We start from the raw sequence: 24,812 nt of genomic DNA, 5'->3' as shown, positions 1-24,812 counted from the left end.
ACTGAATTTAGTGGGCATCGTTTACAAAGGCAAACACCTGTGTACAGTATATAAATTCCCACAATTCACACTTCATTTCAGGACTGAACCGAACCCATGATGGCAAAGGAAATGCTCTGTAAAACTGTTGGGAGGCCTAGATCAGTGCAAGGATATAAAACCACTTCTAAAGCTTTGAGTATTCCTGGGAACACAGTGGCCTATATAACTGTGAATGAAGAAATATGAATCCACGAGGACTCTTCCTAGAGTTGGCCTACCAGCCAAACACAGTAGCCAGACAAGAAGGGCCTTGGCAAAGGAGGTGACAAAGAACCCAACAGTCACTCTAACAGAGCTTCAGAAGTCCTCTGCTGAGATGGGAGAACTTGTCACAGGTACAACTATCAATCAGGAATTTTTAGTAAAGTGGCTAAATGGAGGCAACTATTGCCAAAAAGCATTTAAAGAATTAAGATAAGAATAAGGTAAAAGATTCACTCATCTGATGAGACAGAAATTGAACTCTTTGGGCACTAAATCTTGTAAATACCAGGCCCAGTTCATAACCAGCTTTATACCTTCCCAATGGTGAAGCAGTGTGGTAGCATCAAGCTATAGGGTGCTTCTCAGTGGTAGAGACAAGGAGACTGGTCAGAATTGAGGGAAGGATGAATGCAACCAAATACAGGGAAGTCCTTGAAGAAACCCTGCTTTAAAGTGCACATGACCCCAGACTGGGGGGAAGGTTCACCTTTCAGCACAACAATGACCTTTGAAGTATATAGCCATGGCAATGCTAGAGGGCTTAGGGACAGGTCTCTAACAGGCCTTGAGTGTCTCAATCAAAGCACAGACCTACCCATAGAACACAGAGCTGAAGATGGCAATTTACATTTGTAAACCTTTCTGAAAACGTTTTTTGTTTGTAATTATGGGTTATTGGGTGAAGACTTATGGTCAAAAATGACAAATGTATTCACTTAAAGTGTACAGAATGTGAAAGGGTACTTTAGTTTCCTCACACATCCCTTAACATTAGACTTATACAGTATTGGCCCAGGAATGGATGAATATGCCTTGTGTCCCTTTCATGGTTGCTGTTGTTTTCCCATTGCCTTGTGCCAAAAACCATTGACTGGATAGAAAAACAGAATTGTATTGTTAAAATGTGTACAAAGATATTGGAAAATTATGCTTTCAGGTGTGTTGAAAGTGCTGCATGTAAGTTCAGCTCCTCTTCTGGCAACACTTCCGGGTATGGCGGAAGTGCTGCATGACAAGGCTCTGGAGCTGTCCAAGTGCCCACTGGCGGTGGCCACGGGTCTCCACAGGTATGAGCTTCCCAGCTCTGTGGTTCCCATGTAATCTCGGAGGGCTGCCATCTTGTGTCCTGGGGTAGGAATTGCCCCCCTCCTGGTCCCCTGCTTCTCCAGGTCTCCCGGTGAGGCAAGGTCCCCGGCTATCTATCACAGTGGTAAAATATTTTAACATAATTTTAAAGTAAATGACATAATGTAAGAAGTATCAATGATTTTTATAACAAAAACTTAAAATGATGACAAAAATATTTTTAAATTATGTTATAAAAGTAGGACTTTAATATATTGGTTATGAATGTTCTTAGGGTTACTCATTTTATTTTTTTTAATTAAATGACTTTTTGAAAATTGTGTAGATTCTAATTTGTCATCTGGCAAGTAGCGGTTTTCCTTTTGAACTATAACATTTCAAAATATTTCTAATTTGTTCTGAAATTTTAAAAAGAATTAGATTTTATAGACATTCATTTATTTGTCTAGTTATATCTCTGATTTGTATGCCTATAAATTGTCCACCCATTCTGCTGTAACGGTTTTCCAAACCAGGTTCATATAACAACCATCACGATAATTCATAACCATTTTATTTTTCAGGGACACCCCAACCTCTCCTGCTGTAAGTTCTGTGCACCTTTTATGGTTAATGATAAGAAATACATATTGTACAAGTCTAAACATATTCCAAACATATATTTTTTCCACAAAATTAATCAGGTAATAAAACATATTGGTAACAAAATACCCAAAATCATAGTCCCTAGTCCCTGCCTCCATAAAGCCTATATAATTAATCTGTAGAAAGTGACTGCATTCCATTATTGTGGTCCAAGGCAATGGAAACAAGTAGGCATCCTTTGTATCTCTTGTAACTCAATAAACAATAGGCCTTAGCTTTATTCAGGTGTTCCATGTCTCCATCCACATATCTAAAACAAAGCATATTTTGATGATCATAATGATTTCCCCTCAGATTGCTGATCTAAAAAGCAGGAAGAAAGGGTAAAGGCACTGTATGCAGGCATCGATCATCTACTTCTTATAGCCCAACCATGTTTCCAAATATAGAAGGATAATAGCCCTCTTGATTTGAGTTGAGATAATCCATGATTAATCATTTATGGCAATGCAATCCTCATGCTCTCATATATTAAATGATCGTGCAACCTTATGGCTTTATAAATGAGTAGACCACCAGAACTACATCTTGTAGTTCTCCAGGTAGACAGAAGATAAAACGAATTGTACAGTATTTAATATTAAAAATGTTATGTTTGTTGTTTTTCTGTAGTCTTATATGTCTTCCATAATTTGTGTATCATTGAATTCATATTCAGAATCATTTAGACTCTGTTTAAAACGCTCTACTATTTGAATCATTACATACTATACCAACCTAGCCTCTGATAGATCTCTGATTATCCAGAGCCCATACCGAATTTTAAAGAAGTTTTGTTTTAAAATACCTTCTTGTCTTTATTATATTGAAGTATGGGCTAAACTGGTTCTGGCCAAAAAAAACCCTCCTAATTAAACAAACATGGCTGTCTGCATGTCTGAGAATAAATGTGATCTTAACTGATAAATTCATGGTTTTCACAATATAAGCTGTAGTATCATCATAATGATATTTTGCCCTCAAATTAGAACAGAAAGAATAAAAAAAATTTTTGTTTGTTATCAGCTATTTAAAGTGAATAATAATCATTAATGTTTCCATAAGTAATGATTCCATTCAGTTATTTTGTCAGAGTCTGAGGACTAAGACAGAAGACCTCTGCAGTAGACTGTAGACAGCTTGTGCATACAATTAGAAGATTTACTGAATGGAGTAAGGCGATGACTTTAGGATTTAGGAAAAGTTTTATCCTAAAATTAAGATGTATAATGCCTTTTGTCTGTTTAACTATCTTAGCCACGCTTAATTCTATAAATAATAAATGTCAACAAATGATGTCCTTTATGTATTGTTTAGTATCATTTTCTCAGAAGGATGTTTAATTTTACTACTAACACTAAAATATCACAGTCTAAGACCTGCATTCAAAAAGTACATTCAGTAAATCAACTTGTATGCAGTTATTATTCAATCAATTTTATCAGACAGTAATTATAATTATATTGTGACCATTTTAAATTAACATGCCTTTTTAGAATGAAAACAAGTAAAATAAAAATAACACAACTTGCCTCCTTAGGGTCTAGTTTATATTCAGTTTAAGAACATTTGCATTTGTATTCTTCACTTGAAATACCCTATAGCTTATGACCATTTCATATAAAGGTAATACTGAAATATTCAAATATGCAGATACAGTATTTGAACATTTGAACTTCTGTGGACTGCAGATTACCATATACACCGTCTGCATACAATTTAAAGTGACCTTAATAATGCCAGATTCCAAATTATTTTACAACCCCAAATCAGAAAATTTTGGGACAGTAACAGAATTCAAATAAAAAAAAAATAGAAAGTTTAAAAAAAAAAAAAAAAGCAGTGATTTTTAAATTGACTTTGACTTTTACTTCATTGCAGACAGTATGAACCCAAGATATTTCAAGTTTTGTGTAGTCAACTCCATTTCATTTGTTAATACACATCCGTTCCTGCATTTCAGGCTTGCAACACATTCCAAAAAAGTTGTGAGTGGGCAAATTAGGGCAAGTAATGAGATAAAATAATTAAATAATGATGTGATTTCAAACAGGTGATTGGAATCTTGATTTGGTACAAAAGCATTACCCATGAAAGGCTGAGTCTTTGAATTTTACAGTTTGCCAACAAACACATGAGAAAAATATTGAAATGTTTCAAAACAATGATCCTCAAAAAAAGATTGGAAGGTGATTTGCATATTTCTCCCTGTACAATGAATAATATCATTAATCGATTCAAGGAGTCTGGAGGAATTTCAGTGTGTGAAGGGAAAGGGTGCAAGTCTAAGCTGAAGAACTGTGATCTCTGATCCCTCAGACAGCACTGCATCAAGAACTGTCACTCATCAATATCTGATATACCACATGGGTAAGGGATTACTTTGGCAAACCTTTGTCAAGCACTACTATACACAGTTACAGTCACAAATACCACTTAAAACATTAATGTGCAAAAAAGAAGTGGCGTTTACTCCACTGGGTTCTGAGGCATCTGGGATGGACCATCACACAGTGGAAACGTGTGTTGTGGACAGACAAAGCAGTATTCCAGATCTGTTTTGGAAGAAATGGACACTGTGCTCTGGACCAAAGATGAAAAGGAACATTCAGACTGTTATCAGAAGCAAGACCAAAAGCCAGGGTCTCTCATAGTATGGGTGTGTGTCAGTACCCTTGGCAAAGGTAATTTATACTTCTGTGATGACAGCATTAATGCAGAAAAGTACATCGAAATTTCCGAGCAACATATACTGCCTTCAAGACGACATCTTTTAAAGCAACGTCCATGTATTTTTTAACAAGTCAATGCAAAAAAAAAATGCGACAACAATGACTCCATATTGTTGTACACCTTAAAACATGCGTGCAAGACGTCTTCAGACATCTTTTAAGTGTTTTTTAAGGAATGGCAAATTTACAAAGTGGTAAATGCTTTCCCATCCCAACTTTTGGAAAATGGCATAGGCCTGAAATGGATGTAAATTAACAAATGATATTAAATTGACCAGACAAAACATGACAGATCTTGGGTTCATACTGTCTGTAATGAAATAAAGGTCAAAGTAAATTTAAGAATCACTGTTTTTTTTTTAACTTTCCATACCATCTCAACTGTTTCTGATTTGGTGTTGTAATCCTTAGTTTATTGTTAACTTGTAATTTGTAAGGCAACTTCAGCATCAGGCAGATTGACACATTGAAAGTTTATAAGTTGAGTGTACATAGATGTGTCCTGTAATAAGTGGACTAATTTGTTGGCGTGTAACTAGCCAAGTACAAATGCTGTTGTTCTGCATCTGATTACAGAATTTGTCCTGGGAAATATAGTTTGGAAGTATATACACTCACACAGACTTGTGGATAAAAAAGTCTTTCTGTGTTTTTTTTTTTTTTTTTTTTTTATCATTCATGCTAGTGTGCTTCCCAGACAAATAAGAATGGATTCTTATGACACCACACACATGATTAACTGTTTTCTGGTGTCTCTGTTTTAAGTACTCATTTTACTAAGTATATCTCTGGGCTGTGTGAGTAAACTGCTTTATTCAGAGAAAACTTACCCGGACACTCCCATCAAACTGTCAAACCAGGTGCTGGGAAACTGTTATTACTGTATATCTAGAATCCAATTTTAGACTGAGGTACTCAAACTCTTTAGTGTTTAAGCCAACCAACAAAAAGATTGGTAGCTGATACTAGCAGGAATAGATACATATGTCTGTTCTAGGCATAGGGAGTGTACAGTGTTGAATACAGTATATTCTCTTCTTGCCACACAGGTGGAGATCTGTCTGAACTTGTGGATAATCCTCTGGTGGATGTTTGGTTGGATCCATTTAATATTTAATGAATCAAAAATTATATATGTAGGTAGGCGAAGAATAACAGTTCTACAACATAAAATGAAAGTGCTTGGTGGCATCCTTAGGGGCAAAATTGACAAGTTAATGGTTTACGGATGCATCGTCATAGAATCATTTCATGATCCATCTCAAGCAGAACATTTTGCACTGTGGTAACTGCCGGTGGTCAGCCACAAAACCAAAACATCTTGACTACAAGAAGCAGCCACCATAAACCATAAGTTAAATAAGCTAAAGTGCTAGATAATGGAGCTAACTCAATTAATTGTTCATGCAGGGATAGGCTGTAAGCAATGCAAAACAGAATGCTTCCTGGTGACCTCAGCTGAGCTGTCTCTGTCTCTCAGTCCCCACCATATTGCGCTCCAGTGCCTCCACAGGAAGTTCAGGCTCTGCCACATGCAAGTCTGGGTAAGATGAAGGAGATCAGTAGATTTAATGCATTGCTCAGATATAAGAATAATCAATGATGGAAATAACTATGTTCATTGCCTTGGAGTTGAGAGGTTTTCCTCCTGCATTCCTCATTAGAGCATTAATGTTTTAAGAACAAGAAAAATCCAAGTATATCGATAAAGAAGTGAATTATATTAAAATTAGAAATATATAAATAAAAGGGAAAAGTTGCTCATTCAAATAAAATTGCTCAAATGATATAAATAATTGTTTCCAAAGAGCATGTAAGTATGTTTACCGAAATAAGACACATGCTGAATGAGTCTTCTCTGCCCATGAAACAACTGCCATTATAATGTTTCAGTGGAGTGTCACAGTACCAAATGATTTGTACAAATTAATGTGACTCATTCACAATGGATACCAGTAAATACAAATGAAAGTGAATCAAAGGTCTCTACAGGAACACAAGAACACAAATTGCAAAATATATAAATGAAATACCTCTTTCATAAATAATACATAAAAGGATCTGTATAGATTGAAAAAATAATCCAGCTGTTATTTGAGTATTTTTGGGATTCAACTCATTGGAAACAGTAAGAAAAGTAATTTGAAACAGCAAGCTTATCTGCTGCTACCATGGGGAGCCTCAGAAGACTGCATTGCTGAAAATCAAACATGGGCTTCTATTATCAGTCGTCCTGTCTTTGGGGTACAGACATCTTTTTAACCTTCAAAGATGCATCACATATTATAAACAGCAAAATGTGAGGAATGTGTGATTGAAATTCTTTAATATTACCATAGCTGTTGTTCCAAATATTTTAATGGTTTTGTATCTCTTTATAGCTCCACAGATTCTCTTGGTATCTCCTTAAGAATGCCTTGTTCATACTAGCACCAGTACTTGGCGTGCAGTATATAGACTATTAATGATTAAAAAAAGCATTACTTGTTTCTTTTTTATTTATTCTGTTTTACATATTCAAAGCAAAAATTAATGTGATGGGTGGGCTTGCTTCTTGGAATGCAGCTTCTGTAGTTTTTTTTTAATGCATGACTGTTTTAGTCTTAATCTGTTCTGAATAAAAAGTTTATTATTTCAATTTTAGTACAGTAAGCACAGGAAAAACACTTTCACAGAGGAAAGCAGTTGGGAATGGCAGTAGAAGACATACAGACAGAACCAAAAGTCTGCAAGCTCTTTATGTTAATATTCACTTTTTAAGTCTCTATCAAGTTCTCTTGCTATACTTAGTGGGAGATGAAGATTGGAGGCTCTGGTACAACAATTGATAGAACTGCAAATCCAATATGTTGCAGCCTCAGTCACAGGAAAGTATTCAGTGCACAGTAAGAATTGTGAGATGTTCTTTGACAAAGTCTGCCTCGTCACCATTGGTTTTCAGAGAAGAATTAATTCAGGGAAGGAAAAACCTCCATATTGTTCTCCTACAGACATCAACTCCAAAATCGAAGCTTTTAAATCACAGCCATGATTTTATCATGCACATTAATACATTAGTGGTTAAACCCTGATATTTAAGTAATTTAATCATAAAAAAATGAGAGAAAGGAACTGTAACCTAACTGTGACAATCAACCGGCATCAGTAAGCAGTCTGAAAGTGGGAATGGACAGCCATAATGGTAGAATTTAACCTAGTCTTGCAACTCAGAAAAACTATTTAAACTTTACCTCATGAAAGCCAACAAACTCACTTCAGTGTGAAGCAGCAAACTTGTACAATCGCTTCCTATTTTGTTGCACAAAGTTGAAAAATTTCTCAAACTCAGTGGCCTTACTTTAATAAAAGTAACAATTTTGACACACTGTTCAACACCTCTTTTTGTATGCAACAGTGTGTCCAAGTTGCATTAGGAGAAACTGCCTGAAAATAAGTCACTGTTCCAGTCTTTGATTTTGCACAGTCAGTACAAATGTCAAGACATATGGCATAGGTAAGTCCATGCACACTGACAAAAGCATCAGGCTTATGAAAAATATCTTCTCCTCTTGTTCAAGTTGGGCATAGCTGGTAAAAAAAAATCTCTTTAATTGTACCCTGACAACAGTACCTGTCACATTGTCACATACCTGTCACAAGGAGTTGGGCCAAGTTCACTATGTCAGTAGGCTCATCATTTTGTAAAGCAAAACAATCACTTTTCTTTAAGCACTGCACTTACTGTTAGATTGTAATCTGTCACTGATGCATCACAAGACTGCCTTTTGCTTTTTCTCCAACAATTACTGTATATCATTCATATACTGTATGTAGTAGCTGGAAGTATTAATCGCTCAGTTATATTGCGAGGCTTCCCTGATTTAGCTACTCAATAACTAACCATTTATGATGTTTCGAAGGCCTTTTGTTTAATGTCTCCTAGAGTATGAAGCTTTGATTTGTTCACTGAAAGCTGAGACTATCCTTTTTCAAAAAATATCTGTGGTTTATTCTTAGATTGTGGATGTGTTGTTTCTGTGTGTCTCCGTAGTGGCAATGGTTTCACACTGTTATTAGAAAGCAGTTTGTTGAGGGTAATCACTGGTATTAATACAAGTGAAGTCCAGTTAGATGTATTTGTCATCATATGTACTTCAGTTAGCTACAGGCTGTTTCTTGCTTAGTCACCAGTTTGTTGAGTGCTGTGAAATGTCAGTTCAAGCTGATGGGAAACTGTCCACAGCCCCATATGAAACAGTGGTTTTGGCTGTTGTGTCAGGCTTGATGCATGTAACTTCACAAGAAGATTTAGCCTTATCTGACTTTAACCACCTATCCATTCTGTATCTTAAAGTATTTTGTTTTTAAGTTAAACTAGGTAGCTTAGTTTTAGGAAGATATAACACAACTATTGTGTCAAATGTTTCTTATATTTGCAAATAGTATGTACTGTAGTGTGCTGTTTCTTCTCATTGGAATTTTTAAAATAACACAGCTGTTTTGAGTATTATTTATAATAGTTTATTGATAATATATTTAATGTTGCATGATGTTATTAAAGGAGATGCTACTGTGGCTTCAAGACTGCTTGGGTTTCTGTAAATGGTAAACCAAATCTAATTTTTCAAGTAACACTTAAAGATGCATTTCACCACGGCAAACTGAAGAGTAAATTAAACATAATGATTTGGTCATTTTCATCATAATGCTTGATATCTATTTTTGGAATAGGTGTATACTTTAAAAATCAGTGCTAAATGTTGCTAAGATAGTATATTAACACTCTACATTATGAATTTAAAAAATCTCTCTTAATCTAGAGTAAAGGACTTTTCTCATCTGTTCAATTCAGAAAATTGCCTTTATTGAAATTTGAATCGACATGACTCTGACATTAACATTTACTTTAATTTTATTTATGGGATCTGTTGCCAACAATTATATGATGGTTTTATCTCCTGTTTGACATTTTTAGATATTTAATTGAGCTGTTCCCATTTACCCATCCTGGGACTTGGCAGTTCCAAGTACTCCCTGTTTCTTTGTGTTCTCTTTAGACATAATTAAAAATTTTCCTCAGGTCGGCATAGAAATATTTGCCAAATACCTTTCACCTCTCCACATGAAAGTAAGCTTTATCTGCTGTTCAAGGGCTGAGGTTCAGCTGAGTATCTGGTAGTTTTTATGTTCAAGCTGGAAAAGACAACTATTTGAACTGAGAGAAAATCCCCAAAACGGCAATGTAATGACATCAGTAATAATACAAGTGTGCAAAATGAAAAATAAATATTTCAAATTTACATAAAAACAAAATCAAATAAAACAAACAGCCAAAGCAATTTTGACAAAGGTGATGTTTAGAGAAGATTGTATGACCAGTGGTGTGTGATTAAACAGGACAAGGAGATGAATTAAAATTAAATCATATTTAAAAACACAACTAGGTTTGTTACCAAAGCTTAACCGTACTAAACTTAACTATGTCCAATACTCTAACCAGCAGTCAAAACCCAAAAGACACTAAAGAGATTCAAAGCCTTCAAATCATGCATACACACTACTGCCACCATAAAAAGTTTTTTTTTCTTATCTGCTATCCAGAATCTTGGAAATGTAAGATGCTGACAATGATGTCAAATACCTTGACTTCCTTTTGTCATAAGACAGGAGTGGAGTAACATAGCATAACATCAAAAGGTGAAGTCAATTTATGACCTTTAAAATAACCTTAATTTAATAAACCAAGTTCAGGAATAAGTTCCACATATTCCCACACCCTAATGGAAAAAAAGAAAATATATGAACCAAATTCAAGAAAAGTTAAAAATTTTTATAATTACAGGTAACACAACATGAATATTCTCTTAAGATGTGATTTTTTAAAATCAAGGTTCAGAAATTTCAGAGCAAAAGAAAACAAAATGAACACATTACACTGACAAAAATATTATTTGCTGAGATAAATATATTCTTTGGGGCTAGAAAAAAGCCATACATTTTATTTTTCTGCCTGTTTTTGATTTTTTTTTCATCTAAAGATCAAGTATTGTCAGTCTCTTCTTATACCAGATGCATTTCAGTATGTCAGAACAGGACGGGATCATATCTTGGTTGCTATGCCCAATGCTGGTCACTTGACATTTTGAACCATCATTCACTGGCTATAAAAGATGGTGGCATGCTGATCTTGACGTCCACATTTCCAGAAAACAGAAACAAGTTTTAATGTGATAGCTAGTGCTAAAAATACTTTAGGGAGACAGGATTTTTTCAGTGCATTTATTTCACTTTGGTTTTGGTTTTGTATATTAAACTTTGGTGACTTGGCACTTTCTTCTTCTGGTTTTGAATTCTGCCTGTCTTTTTGATTATAATTTTGTCTCAGATCTCCTGGCTTCTTCCAACTTTTTGTTTCCATTGGTAATATCCTTTTAACCAGAGTCCATAAAGAGCTAGGGACCTGCTGGGTTTGCATAAAAGAACTTCCCTTAGCCACAAACCTTCCTAGGCCACAGCCATGTAGTAAAAGACTAGGCTACCCTCCCAGATACTGGTACATCATGAGAGGGAATTAATAGCATAGGAGACATTTTGTCCCTCATTGTTCTGACCTTAGACTAGTGCCCCAGGAAAGATTTGCTCCAGAGTCTAGCTTCTGTTCTGTACTATAGAAGTATTGTTGAAATTGCAGTCCCAGCTGGACCCCTCTTTACTTTATATGTGTAGATATATATATCTGTTTGACATCTTGCCTGAAGAAGGGGCCTGAGTTGCCTCGAAAGCTTGCATATTGTAATCTTTCTAGTTAGCCAATAAAAGGTGTCATTTTGCTTGGCTTTTCTCTACATTCATAATGGCTAACACGGTGCAACACCCTAGTACTCAAGTCTTAGGTAAATTGATTATTAAAATCTCCTTTTTTCAGTGTGCAGGCAGGCCTATTTCCTTTTTTAAGTTTACTTTAAGTGTCTCTGGAGCCAAAGGGATAGAATGTCTGAAAGGGGATGCGTTATTTCATTTAAATGCACCTTGTGTACCCTAGGGGAAACTTAGAGTAAAAAGGCCTAAGAAGTCAACCTATTTTGCATTAAGTAACCTTGCATAATAATTGTTTCCTTGTATTGATTTATGCCATAATCAAAGTCCTTAATAACAGAAGTAGCTTAAATGTTCTCCATGATACCATCAACAACTCCATTCATGCATTTTTGTCAGCAGCAAGAATGAAAAATATATCAGTAGTAACAGTGAATAGTTTAACTACAGATGAAATGTATGTTTTTATTGGGGTGATGTGCAGTACTGTAATCCCTAATTAATAATTATAAAAAATGAATGGAACATGATAAAATTGCATTAGCAAAACAATGTAATGTAAAGCGAAATGTACACTTAAATATATCCAAAATATTTATCTTTTCATAATAAATACATACTATAGGTATGTCCACTCTTTGATAAACCCATATTATGCAAGTCAAAACATATTAAAAATGGGTGCTGGGATTTAGAGATGGCAAGCATGGCACATCAGGGGTGTAAGGCCTCCAAAGGGTTTCACTAAAAACTTTTACTAGCCAGGCCAGGCCTCCTTTACCTGCCTTGAAAAGCCTCACCCCAAATGGGCTTAATGTTAACTCTCTTCACCTGGCACAGGCCTTGCAGGCCCAAAGGGATAGAAGACTTCCAAGAAAACAGCCCTAAAACTAAATTTAAAAAGCCCCATAGGTAGAAGGGTCACTGTAAACCCTGGTTGAAATAGCCTCAAAATGATCTTTATCTATACATATTAATAAAAGGCAAAGCCCTCACTGACTCACTGACTGACTGACTGACTGACTGACTCACTCATCACTAATTCTCGAACTTCCCGTGTAGGTGGAAGGCTGAAATTTGGCAGGCTCATTCCTTACAGCTTACTTACAAAAGTTAGGCAGGTTTCATTTCGAAATTCTACGCGTAATGGTCATAACTGGAACATATTTTTTGTCCATATACTCTAATGGAGGAGGCGGAGTCACGTATCACGTCATCACGCCTCCTACGTAATTACGTGAACTAAAAACAAGGAAGAGATTTACAGCACGAGTCAAACGTGGGAACGAAGGTAAATGACGTTAATTTTTGACTGTCTTTTAATACTGTGTAAGCATACATATTAACACATGTGCAATTAAACGTGTGCATTTACGGGGTGATTTCTCAGGCTTAAAAGCTCGCCTTTTACTAAAAAGGTAAATGCAAAACTATTTTCAATCATTCTATGATCTGCTTCTCACAACTGAAGGCACCGTGGCTGATGTTACGTCACTTGCTGTCCAACCATAAGCGTTACCTGGTAGGTAACCGGACACTCTCTTCACTCCCTTTCGGGAATCGAACCTCTGAGGTTTTCTTTTGTTCTTAATTAAAATTTAAAAGCAATACTTCACCGCTGCTAAGCCCCTCTAGCGCTGACGTCCCAGGTTCGATTACCGTAAGCAAGTGCAGTGAGTGTGTAATTACATTCACGGCATTCGTAGTGTGATTCACAATCTGATTGTATGGGTGGTTACCTACCAGGTAACGCTTATACTTGTCCACCAAGTCAGGTCGAAGTGATCACTTGAGTAAAGGCAGCTTCACAAAAAAACAGATCCTTAACAAACTGTTATTAGTATATTTTCCCTCAATTTAAAAACGTTTTATTTTCTTCTTAATAAAAATTTAAAAGCGGTACTTCGCCAGTGCGAAGCGCGTGGATTTGACCGACTGACACATACAGACATATTCATGAGTGCAGGTACTTCGGAAAGAAAGCACCGTGTAAACCTAAAGTTTAAATTAAGTTCATAGACCTACAAAAGGTTGCCATTCATTTGAGGCAAGATTGCTTTTCTTCTGTACAACTATACGTTGCATTCTCAAGAGTGTGCTTGCACGGCTTCGGATATAGATATATATATATATATATATGTATGTCTATATATAAATATGTAAGCTTATAAGTACTGCCTTACTTCTCTTTAAGAAAGGAAGATGTAATGATACTTGATTTAAACGATTCCATGTCTTCCTGGGTTTGCATAGCTTATTGTCAATATCTTTACACCTGTTTTTAACACTTATTTACTGAAACGGGCTTTCACGAAAAAAGTCAGGGCTTTGCTACAGGATACACCCTCCACAAGTTAAGCAAGTAAAAATAAAATATATATTTCTGTTTTATTTAAACCTTTTAAGTTCGTATGCATAGCCCCATTTGGCTGTTTAATTTTTTTTTTTCTTTCTTCAGTGATATTTAATCTCCTTAAAGAAAAAGAACATATGCATTTTACTTTTTTTGTATCTCATTAGTAATATTTTAGTGTAAAAGGATAACCAGTATTTAAACCTTTTATGTTACTTTATACATTTATTTTACACAATGTTGAAAAATTAATAAGAAAGCTACATACTGTATTTTGGCAGCTGCTGCTTTCATTTTCAATGAAATGAAAAAAGCTCTCCAAGACAAAACGTCAATGAAGAAGAAACAGTTTGCACTATCTAAAAAGGAGAAACCCTCATTTATAAAACTTTGCTGCAGATGACTTAGCTTATTGTCAATATCTTTACACGTTTTTTTAAGACTTATTGACTGAAACGGGCTTTCACGAAAAAAGTTAGGGCTTTGCTACAGGATACACCCTCCACAAGTTAAGCAAGTAAAAATAAAATATATATTTCTGTTTTATTTAAACCTTTTAAGTTCGTATGCATAGCCCCATTTGGCTGTTTAATTTTTTTTTTCTTTCTTCAGTAATATTTAATCTCCTTAAAGAAAAACAACATATCCATTTTACTTTTTTATGTTACTTTATACATTTATTTTACACAATGTTGAAAAGTTAATAAGAAAGCTAGATATTTTGGCAGCTGCTGCTTTCATTTTCAATGAAATGAAAAAAGCTCTCCAAGAGAAAACGGTCAATGAAGAAGAAACAGTTTGCACTATCTAAAAATCAGAAACCCTCATTTATAAAAGTTTGCTGCAGATGACTTAACTGAAAATAAATGATTAGTTCCTATGTGTATAATACATATTTATCTATTTTACTTATGCCTTTATTCCACCAACTTACAACATCTGAGGTTCAATTTGTTACATTACTTTTGTTTTTTGCAGCACAGGCAGGTGAAGTGACTTCCTCAGGGTCACACAGTGGTGTCAGTACCAGGATTTGAACTGACAAGCTCCGGGTTTACTGAAATATTACTGAACAAAGAAAAAAAAACGAAAACGGGCAAATACGGCTATGCATACAGATGTCCATCCGTCCATTATCCAACCTGCCATATCCTAAATACAGGAGCCAATTAGTACATATTCTCTTCCATTCATATATATATATATATATATATATATATATATATATATATATATATATATATATATATACAGTATATATATATATATATATATATATATATGTGAATGTATGTATGTATATATGTATGTCTATATATATATATATGTAGATATGTAAATTTGTATATGTATATATATGTTTATGTGGATGTGTATATGTGTATATACGTATGTATATGTAGATATGTGTATATGTAGATATGTATATATATATGTATATGTATATATATGTTTATGTGTGTGTGTGTGTGTATATTATATATATAAAAGACAGCAACACTCATAACAATGACAACACAATTACATTGACAATCATGTTACGTTATTTTTAAAATGTTTCCTTTTTTTTTTTTTCATAACCTCTTTAACACACTACTTCTCCGCTGCGAAGCGCGGGTATTTTGCTAGTTAAAAAATAAAATAAAAAGGAAAATAAGGATTTATTAACAAAAAACAGAAAAAATGAAAAACGAGGGTTCAACACAGCAAAAAGACAAAAAATGAGTTGCCTAAAAAGCAGTCCCAAATAAACAAAGTTCCAATATGTAATCCAGAAACTTAATCCTTAGAGAAATCAAGAAAATCAGAGAAAAGAACAAATTCAATAACAAATAACAATACAGTTCCAAAGAAAAAAACAAAATGCTTGGCTGCTGAATCCTGCTTCTGGCTCAAACATAGATCCAGTGGGAAGACCCTGCAGGTATGAAACCAGGGTGATTCTCCCACAACGCACAAAGAACGCATGCAAACTTAAAAAGACAGTACAGAATTAGCCAATAACAAACAAAATCCACAGAAATAATAATTTACATTCTACAGTTTTTGCTTTATCATCTAAGAGTGGAAGCATGTCCACTTTCTCACCTCTTTCACATTTCAAGCAATTTTCCTTTCATCCCCCATTTTCTTTGCCTCAAGTTCTAATGCTCTCTACTTCTCAGATCACATTACCTCTTTGGCCAGTAAGCCAGTATCCCAAACTCACTTTCTGCCAGAAATTTTACCCTTGGATAATTCTCAGTTCAGACACAGGTAGAGAAAAATCACACTTAATGAAGGAAAAATCAACAAGTTAATTAAACAAAATTAATTGATCCACAGAAAGAAAATAAAAAAGTGACCTAATGATTAAATGAAAGGGCAGTAGGAGTGTTAAAGTAGATGTTGTTGAGAGGGGGGTGAGGTTTATGAAACAGCTGTATTTTATTCAAAATCTGAAGGAAAAGATGCTCTAGAACAGACAATAAAGGTAAAAAGCTAAATCAGAGAATCGTAGAACATGTGAAGGATGTCACTATACACATTAACAGATGCAGTCTCCTTCGCACTTTCTTGTACAATATTACGAAACAAGTCCCAACTCTACATTCACTCCCTGAATTGTGACTGGACAAAGAGGCTGTTTTATGTGGCAAAAGTCAATAACCAGTTCCTGTTGGAGACAGTTATTTATGCAACAAGAAACAAAGTTCTCCACTTGATTCCTATACCCTGTTTTATTTCTCTTATCAATACACCTCCATTACTGCAGAAACATCAACAAGTATTTCTGCAAATGACATGAACAGTTGTTAAAGTCTGAGGTGTATGGAAAAGGAGACAAAACTGTTCCTTGTGGTACTTCAGTGTTGCTCCCATCCACATCAGTGAGCCTACACTATCCCGGACAGATACTCCCTTATCCAGAAAAGGCCCAGGCTCAGCCAACTGCATATCCCGGACCTTACCCCTTAACAAGGATGGCTGGATTATATTTTAGACATTGATGAAATAAAAAAAAACATGATCCTCACAGTGTTTACAGCTTTGTCTAGATGAGAGTAAGCCTTGTGTAGCAGATAGATAATTGTATCTTACATTGCAATCTTCATCTGATAGGCAGACTGCCATGGATTCAATTAGTCTTTCACAAGTGCTCCAGGACCATCCTCTCCAAGATCTTCATAATGACAAGTATAAGGGGCACTGGTCTGCAGTCATTGAGTAGAGAGGTGGCTGCCTTCTTTGGAACAGAAACAATGCAGGATGTTCTCCACAGCAGTGGCACTTTCTGGAACCTTACTGACTGACTGAACAGGTAACAGATGACACTACAACATTGGTCAGCACAAGCTTTAATAACTTGAGGACTGACATTTTTTTTTAATAATCTTTCCTTACAAATTAAACGTGAAAAAATGTTATGATCAACCTTCACATTGACAAAAGGTGAAATATGGTAAAGGAGTTTGTACCTAGGTTTATAATATCATTCATGTACAATAAAACCGCTCTATTAAAATAATTTCCTACAGAGAAACAGTTTATGAAAATGTGTCTGTAGTAGCCTTCGGTTCAACTTTTGCTTTTCTCAAGTAACTGTTGATGTTACTGAAGGTTTTAACACTAGAATTACCAGAGCCTACAGCGTAAAGTCACAAGTAGACTGCAGAGCTTCCCATGTACATATACAGCGACGGCAAAAGTGCGACATGCATTCTTTCCCCGATTGTAGAACCATCGTCATCATTTGAGTTCACCTCTGTTATAGCCGCGTCTTTATGTGAAAACAGCAGTGTCAGATGTTTATATAGAGTGTTGTAGACACAGAACACACATGAAATGCACGTGTTCCAAAGAAGCATATAGTATTTATAAAAGGTGTCATTTTACTTGGCTTCTCACTCTATATAACTATAAGCAACTGACACGCAGGTAAACAGACTTGAGCTGAGAAAACTGTGCAGTGGCGGGGGGATGTGATAATAGGCTGCTTGCTGCTTATCAATACATTTACAAGACAAAAGACGCTGATGGAGAGGTGCGAAACGATTTAAGGCGGGACGGATCTACGAGTTTTTTCATAGGCTTTGGTAATTCTAGTGTTAATATTCTTCTTCTTTTGGCTGCTCCCGTTAGGGGTTGCCAAAGAGGATCATCTTCTACCATATCTTTCTGTCCTCTACATCTTGTTCTGTTACACCCATCACCTGCCTGTCCTCTCTCACCACATCCATAAAACTTCTCTTAGGCCTTCTTCTTCTTTTCCTCTTCCCTGGCAGCTCTATCCTTAGCATCCTTCTCCCAATATACTCAACATCTCTCCTCTATGTGCTACAAATCCAGGTGAAAGCCAATTGTCAGGGTTAACAAATCTCTGTATGCTTAGCAGAACTTTGCCTGTGATGGTATCTAAAAAGAAAAGTTGTTTGGTGTTGTTTTCTTATAAAAGAATAGCCAGTTTGAAGCATCTGGTCGTAAGAAAATGTGAGACATAAAGAGACCCTTGACAGGAATAAAAGAAGGATTGGAATTAATTTATGGTGAAAGTGAATTTCAAATTTGAAGCTCAGTTCTAAAGAACAGAAATGCTCTTTTGGAACTAACATTTGGATCTGGAGTGAATCTCGCTGCATGACATTTTTAAAGTGAAATAGAGTCTTTGGGGGTTCTGGAGTCATATGTACTCATGACCAGGGATCTTGTAACATAACTGGATGTTCATAAAAATGATATTCCACCACCATTAAAAACATATTCCTGAGGTTTTGACAGCAAATCAAAATTGCAGATGGAAAATAATGAGTGGGGAATTATTTGATAATGGAGTGTTCTCAGAAAAGAACCATCACAAAAAATGCCAGTGAGAGTATAACTGTAGCACTGAGGCCAGAGGAAAATGTTATAAGGTGGACCATTAGCTATTATTAAGAATGCTATAGCCACTTGGAATGCTGAGAAGATGAAGAGAGCTCCACAAAAGTAGCCTGTTAATGGACTGCAGAATGCACAGAGGGGGCTAGGTAGTCTTGTGGCCTTAAGGTCCACACAGGTGTATTTATTTTCTACTGTTATAAACAACTGTTCTTTAGTTTTTACTTACTTTGTAACTCTATTTAGCCATTATTATTGTAAAGCACTTTGAGCTGCTCAATGTATGAAATGTGCTATATAGATAATTGTTTGTGTAATCTTTATTAAGGGTAAAATGTTGAAGATGGGGGATTGTGACTTACCATCACATCTGAAATATTAATGAAATATTACCTATTAATTGATACATTTCATAGGCCAAATTGTGTAATATGTATACAGTGCATGGCAACCATACTGTGAAGAAATATAAATATTTGGAAATTACATTAATAATATAAACATTAAAGAACCCATAATAATAATTATAATTTTCTTCTTAAACTGCTGCCCATCTCTCTTTTTTTACACCTGCTTAAATCACTTCAAGGTATATTTAAATTTACATTTGTTTGCCTAGGGAACATGTTTTTCCAAAGTGACTTCCAAAAGAGGTCAAGATAATTGAGTAAACATCAATCTAGAGGGCTATTTGGGAAAAACGTGTTACAGGACAAGGATACAAAACTGATCACCACAAGTCAACAGCTCAGAACAAAATACAAGCTTGTTACAATTCCTAGGTTACAACATTTAATCAGTTAAACAGAAATTCACTGAACAACAGAGCCTTCAACCACTTCTTAAACAAAGGTCATAAAGCCTGTAGCATACCCTGTTAGGATCAAGCAAAATGTACAAAACAACCCTGGATAAGACACCAGTCCATCAATCTTGGCTAATGTAGGGTCTCTACCTTTAAAATATAAGAGGAAAACTGTGACCAAGTGAGAGGGCAGCAGCACTAAACACTATGACACCAAGAAGCTACAGGTACCTTGCTGTTCTATTTCTTTTTCTTTTTTTTGCAACATAATCCACTCTGTCCACAGCTTCAAAGTCATTACCTTTCACAAGAACTAATTCAAATTTGTGGAAACTCTAGCCGGTTGCCAGACAGGCAGCCAAAATCATTACAATTGATGTTTATGACTTGGCAAACTTGTGTCAGGGCACAATGCTGAAGAACCTGGGAATCATTTCCACAGATAACTGCCAAGAATTACACGCAAGACTTACAGTCAGTAAATCAGGGAGGTTAGCTCCCCTAAAGATCCATACTAACAGCTCCAGAAATTATTATTCCCCAATGCCATACAACTTGTTAATAAAAAAGCTCTACAGCTAATAAAGTATTAGGAGTATAGAAATAGTCTGCATAAACATGGTCCATATTTTTTAATGGATGCAAACTGAGAAGATGAATTGTTTGCTTTTTTGATTAAAAAAGAATAATTAAAAGAAACCTTTAGCAATAATCCTAACAATAACCCACAAGCCATTATATCTTTTTATCAGGCACTCATAACTGCCTCCTGGTTGCCTGTTTTGCTTGCTTTCTTTTGGACTTACCTCTTTCTATATGACATTTTTCGTGGAAAAGTAATGAATTCTTCCTGGTCTGATACAACTCCTCTTTTTGTCATACGCCCAGAGAAGCTCCCCTTCCCTACCCCTCAAATGAAACTTTATACAGCTGCATAGCTTCACTTCCATGATTTGCTCCATCGTTTCAAACAACCTGACTATATGGCCACTGTCATTCTCCCGCAGGCAGTGTGGCATGGTCGTTACGGCTTTGGCCTTCAAATCCCACCACTGACACTGTGTGACACTTAGCAAGTCACTTCACCTGCTTGTGCTCCAATTGGAAAAAGAATAGAAATATAACGTAACCAATTGTATCTCAAAAGTTGTATGATGCTTTGGATAAAGGCATCAGCCAAATAAATATATTTAATTGTATTGCCGTTTTTTTCCAGTCTTTCATCTTCTTGTTCTTCTGTCGGATGCTTCTGTTAGGGGTTGCCACAGCAGATCATTTTTTTCCATATCATCCTGTCTTCTGCATCTTGTTCTGTTACACCCACCACCTGCATGTTCTCTCTCACCACATCCATAAACCTTCTCTTAGGCCTTCCTCTTGCCTGGCAGCTCTATCATTAATATTCTTCTCCCAATATACCCAGCATCTCTCCTCTGCATATGTCCAAACCAATGCAATCTCGCCTCTCTGACTTTGTCTCCCAACTGTCCAACCTGAGCCGACCCTCTAATATACTCATTTCTAATCCTGTCCATCCTCATAATACCCAATGCAAATCTTAACATCTGTAACTCTGCTACCTCTATCACTGTCTCCTGCTTTTTGGTCAGTGTTGCTGTCTTCAATCCATATAACATAGCAGGTTTCACTACTGTAATGCAGACCTTCCCTTTCACTCTTGCTGATACCCGTCTGTCACAAATTACTCCTGACACTCTTCTCCACCGATTCCTCCCTGCCTGCACTCTCTCTTTCACCTCTCTTCCACAATCCCCATTACTCTGAATTGTTTATCCCAAGTATTTACATCTTCACCAACTCTACTCCCTGCATCCTCGCCATTCCTCTGCCTTCCCTCTCATTCACACACATGTATTCTGTCTTATTCTTACTGACCTTTATTCCTCTCCTCTCTAGAGCATATCTCCAACTCTCCAGGGTCTCCTTGTCCTGCTCCCTACTCTCGTTACAGATCATCAGCAAAAATCATAGTCCATGAGGACTCCTGTCTAATCTCGTCTGTCAACCTGTCCATCACAACTGCAAATAAGAAAGGACTCAGAGCTGATCCCTGATGTAATCCCACCTCCATGATGAATGCACTCCTACAGCAGTTCTCACCACTGTCACACTTCCCTCGTACATTTCATATCCTGTACAACTCTTAAATACTTCTCTGCCACTCCCGACTTCCTCATACAATACTACAACTCCTCATCGAGGCACCCTGTCATATGCTTTGTCCAGGTCCACAAAGAAGTAATACAACTCCTTCTGGCCTTCTCTGTAGTTGTCCATCAACACCCTCAGAGCAAACATTGCATCTGTGGTGCTCTTTCCTGGCATGAAACCATACTGCTGCTAAAAATTGTAATATGTATAAATATTGAAGCAGGTGAACTACAGTCATTCCCTGGTTTAGGTTTAAAAGTAGAATCTTGTTTAAACATACACATAAAAGGATGTCTCTATAAAGTACATGGTGTTTGACAACCACTATAGCAGCTTTTAAATTAGGTAAGTGAGAATATCTTATTAACACCAGTTTACAACATGCAAGTTATTCCTTCATTAGTGATTTAAGCTAAAAATTTAGAAGTACCATGAATATGCAAGTCTGTTTGCTATTTATATGGTTATTTTTTGTAGTTAAAGCACAAATAATTGCTTTCTTTATATCATTAACTTACACTACTAAATTAAGCATTCATTTCCATTGAACGATATGAAAATATTTTTGGGGGTTGGAAACACTTTATATTTTTTTTATTCATTTTTTCATTTATGTAAATACTATTTCCTTTTAAGGTGGCACAGTGACGCAGTGGTTGCGCTGCTGCCTCGCAGTAAGGAGACCTAGGTTCGCATCCCGGGTCCTTCCTGCGTGGAGTTTGCATGTTCTCCCCGTGTCTCTGTGGGTTTCCTCTGGGTGGTCCGGTTTCCTCCCATGGTCCAAAGGCATGCAGGTTAGGTGCATTGGCGATCCTAAATTGTCCCTAGTGTGTGCTTGGTGTGTGTGTGTGTGCCATGTGGTGGGCTGGCGTCCTGCCCAGGGTTTGTTCCTGCCTTGCGCCCTATGCTGGCTGGGATTGGCTCCAGCAGACCTCCGTGACCCTGTGTTAGGATATAGCGGGTAGGACAATGGACGGACTGTACTTCTCTTTAGAAGACAAGACTATTGTTTTCTTTTGCTTGTCCAAAAATAGTCACTATGCCAGTTTTTTAATTATGAAATAAATGAACACAATCATAAAACAAGTTTTTTATTGTCTCTGTGTTGCAAGGTGACTGCGATCTGTCCCATCTTTGTCAAGAGGAGTTCTGAATAGTGCCTCATCCAGGTTTGAGGATTACCATGGGCTCAATAATGTTAGGATTGACTATGGGTCCAGAAGGCCTACATTGGGTCAAGCTGAAATGGTAATACATAAATAGATGTGTTTGGATTAATAATTTCTTAATTTGTTAAAAAACATCCAATGTGTAAAGCGGCTTTAAAGATTTTGGTTGTGACAGGGCACTGAGCACAACAACTGGACTAATTTGAAGTTTTCACTTAATGTAATCTCCATGTCTTTAGAATGTGATGGAAAAAAGGGGCAAACAAGGGAGAACTCCCAGAGACAATGGACTTTACATTTAATATTGGCATTTGTTTTTTTGGCCAACACTTGCAACATCTGAGATACAATTGGTTACATTTCTTTTGTTTTTCTAATTGGAGAACAAGCAGGTGAAGTGACTTGTGCAGGGTCACACAGTTTCAGTGGTTGGTTCTGAACCCATGCCTCATGGTTTGAAGTCCAAACCCATAAGTACAGTGCCACACTGCCTGCTTGCGCCACACAATGGATAAAGATGCTATCTCAACACATGCTGTATCCAGGTTTGATAGGAACTCAGAACGGTGGAAATGAGAGATAACAGGAAAAGTCATTGTGCAACCCATGTTAGTGGAAGCGCCATACGTATATGAGACATGGTGAGCCTAAATGAAATGTACCAACTAAACAGCAATGCGTATTCATCATTCTACCCCCCACCAAATCTAGCAGTTTTCAAATTCATAAAAACAACAGGCCTTGACTAAAACTATAACTAGAATGTTGCCAAAATAACTTTGACTGGATTTAAGTATTTTAAAAAAAGATGCATAACCTATTTATACAGACTAACAATCTCTCTCTCTATATAAAATCCAACGTCTGTCCATCTGTCTGTCTGCTTTCACAAGATTCTTACTTACATTCCATACTTAAATCTTAATACCAGTGAAGCAGCAGAATACAGATAGTTACCATTGTGTTTTCAACAAGATGTTAGATACAAAGGATCAATTTTTCTCCCAAAAATCCCATAGTTAGCAGGTATACAAAATAATTCTTAATTATATAAGTTGGCTTTTACCTATACTGTACCTCTTATTAATCAAAGAAGTTGTGTCTGTTGCACTGGGAAGGTTTAACTTGATTAAAAAAATGAGCAAAGTCAGGCTAAGCAAGCAGATGAGTGGAATTGAAGTATAAATGCATCATGGAGTTACTTAGATTGTAATTTTTCAGAAACTCATTGAGCACAAGTAGATGCATGTAAACAAACCTATATGAATAATACAGTATACTGAAAATGTTAGGCATAGTGTATAGATATCTAATTATCTTTTTGATAAATGCAATAAAGCCACTGTTTGATATGCTTGGAAGAAAACATTAACATGCATGAGAAAAATAATTAAACCCTGCACACAGACGTTGGTCAGGCCTAGATATGAACCCAGGTAACACACAGTTGTTTTTATGTTCTACATTAAGCAGTTAAACAGAAGTAAAATAACAGATCTTTAGAGCATTTCCTGCTGGATGCTCTTAAACAGCTTTAAAATGGTCAATGTTAACTAAGCTTTACCAAGTATATCAAAGTTTAGCTAGAGCTCTGATGGTAGCATCAGAGTACTGATTTGGTTTACCTGTGTGACAGCCATCATCTAGAGCTCCTTTGATTTGTGTTTTAACCTTTTTAGATTTGTAAATTTACTCTTGTGCTTTTGTTCGGTTTCTGGTCTGCTTGTTGTTCATTTGTACTTGTATCTTTGTTTATTTTTGCTTGTGCCTGATTTTTGAACACTTAAACCAACTACTTGTTTGTCATTCTTGGCCTAGGATGGCTCATCCACATCTGGGGTGTGTTTCCCAAGAACAATGAATCTTAGCAATTAAACAAACATCTTTATAATGCACATATGTAAAATACAAGCTACTTTTTTGTGGGTATCCCAAACCCTTTTTAAACATAGAATCCCTGAAGCCCATGAAAA

The sequence above is a fragment of the Erpetoichthys calabaricus genome, chromosome 4, assembly GCF_900747795.2.
Source record: "Erpetoichthys calabaricus chromosome 4, fErpCal1.3, whole genome shotgun sequence".
Classification (NCBI taxonomy): domain Eukaryota; kingdom Metazoa; phylum Chordata; class Cladistia; order Polypteriformes; family Polypteridae; genus Erpetoichthys; species Erpetoichthys calabaricus.
Note: the sequence above shows the minus strand (reverse complement) of the source record.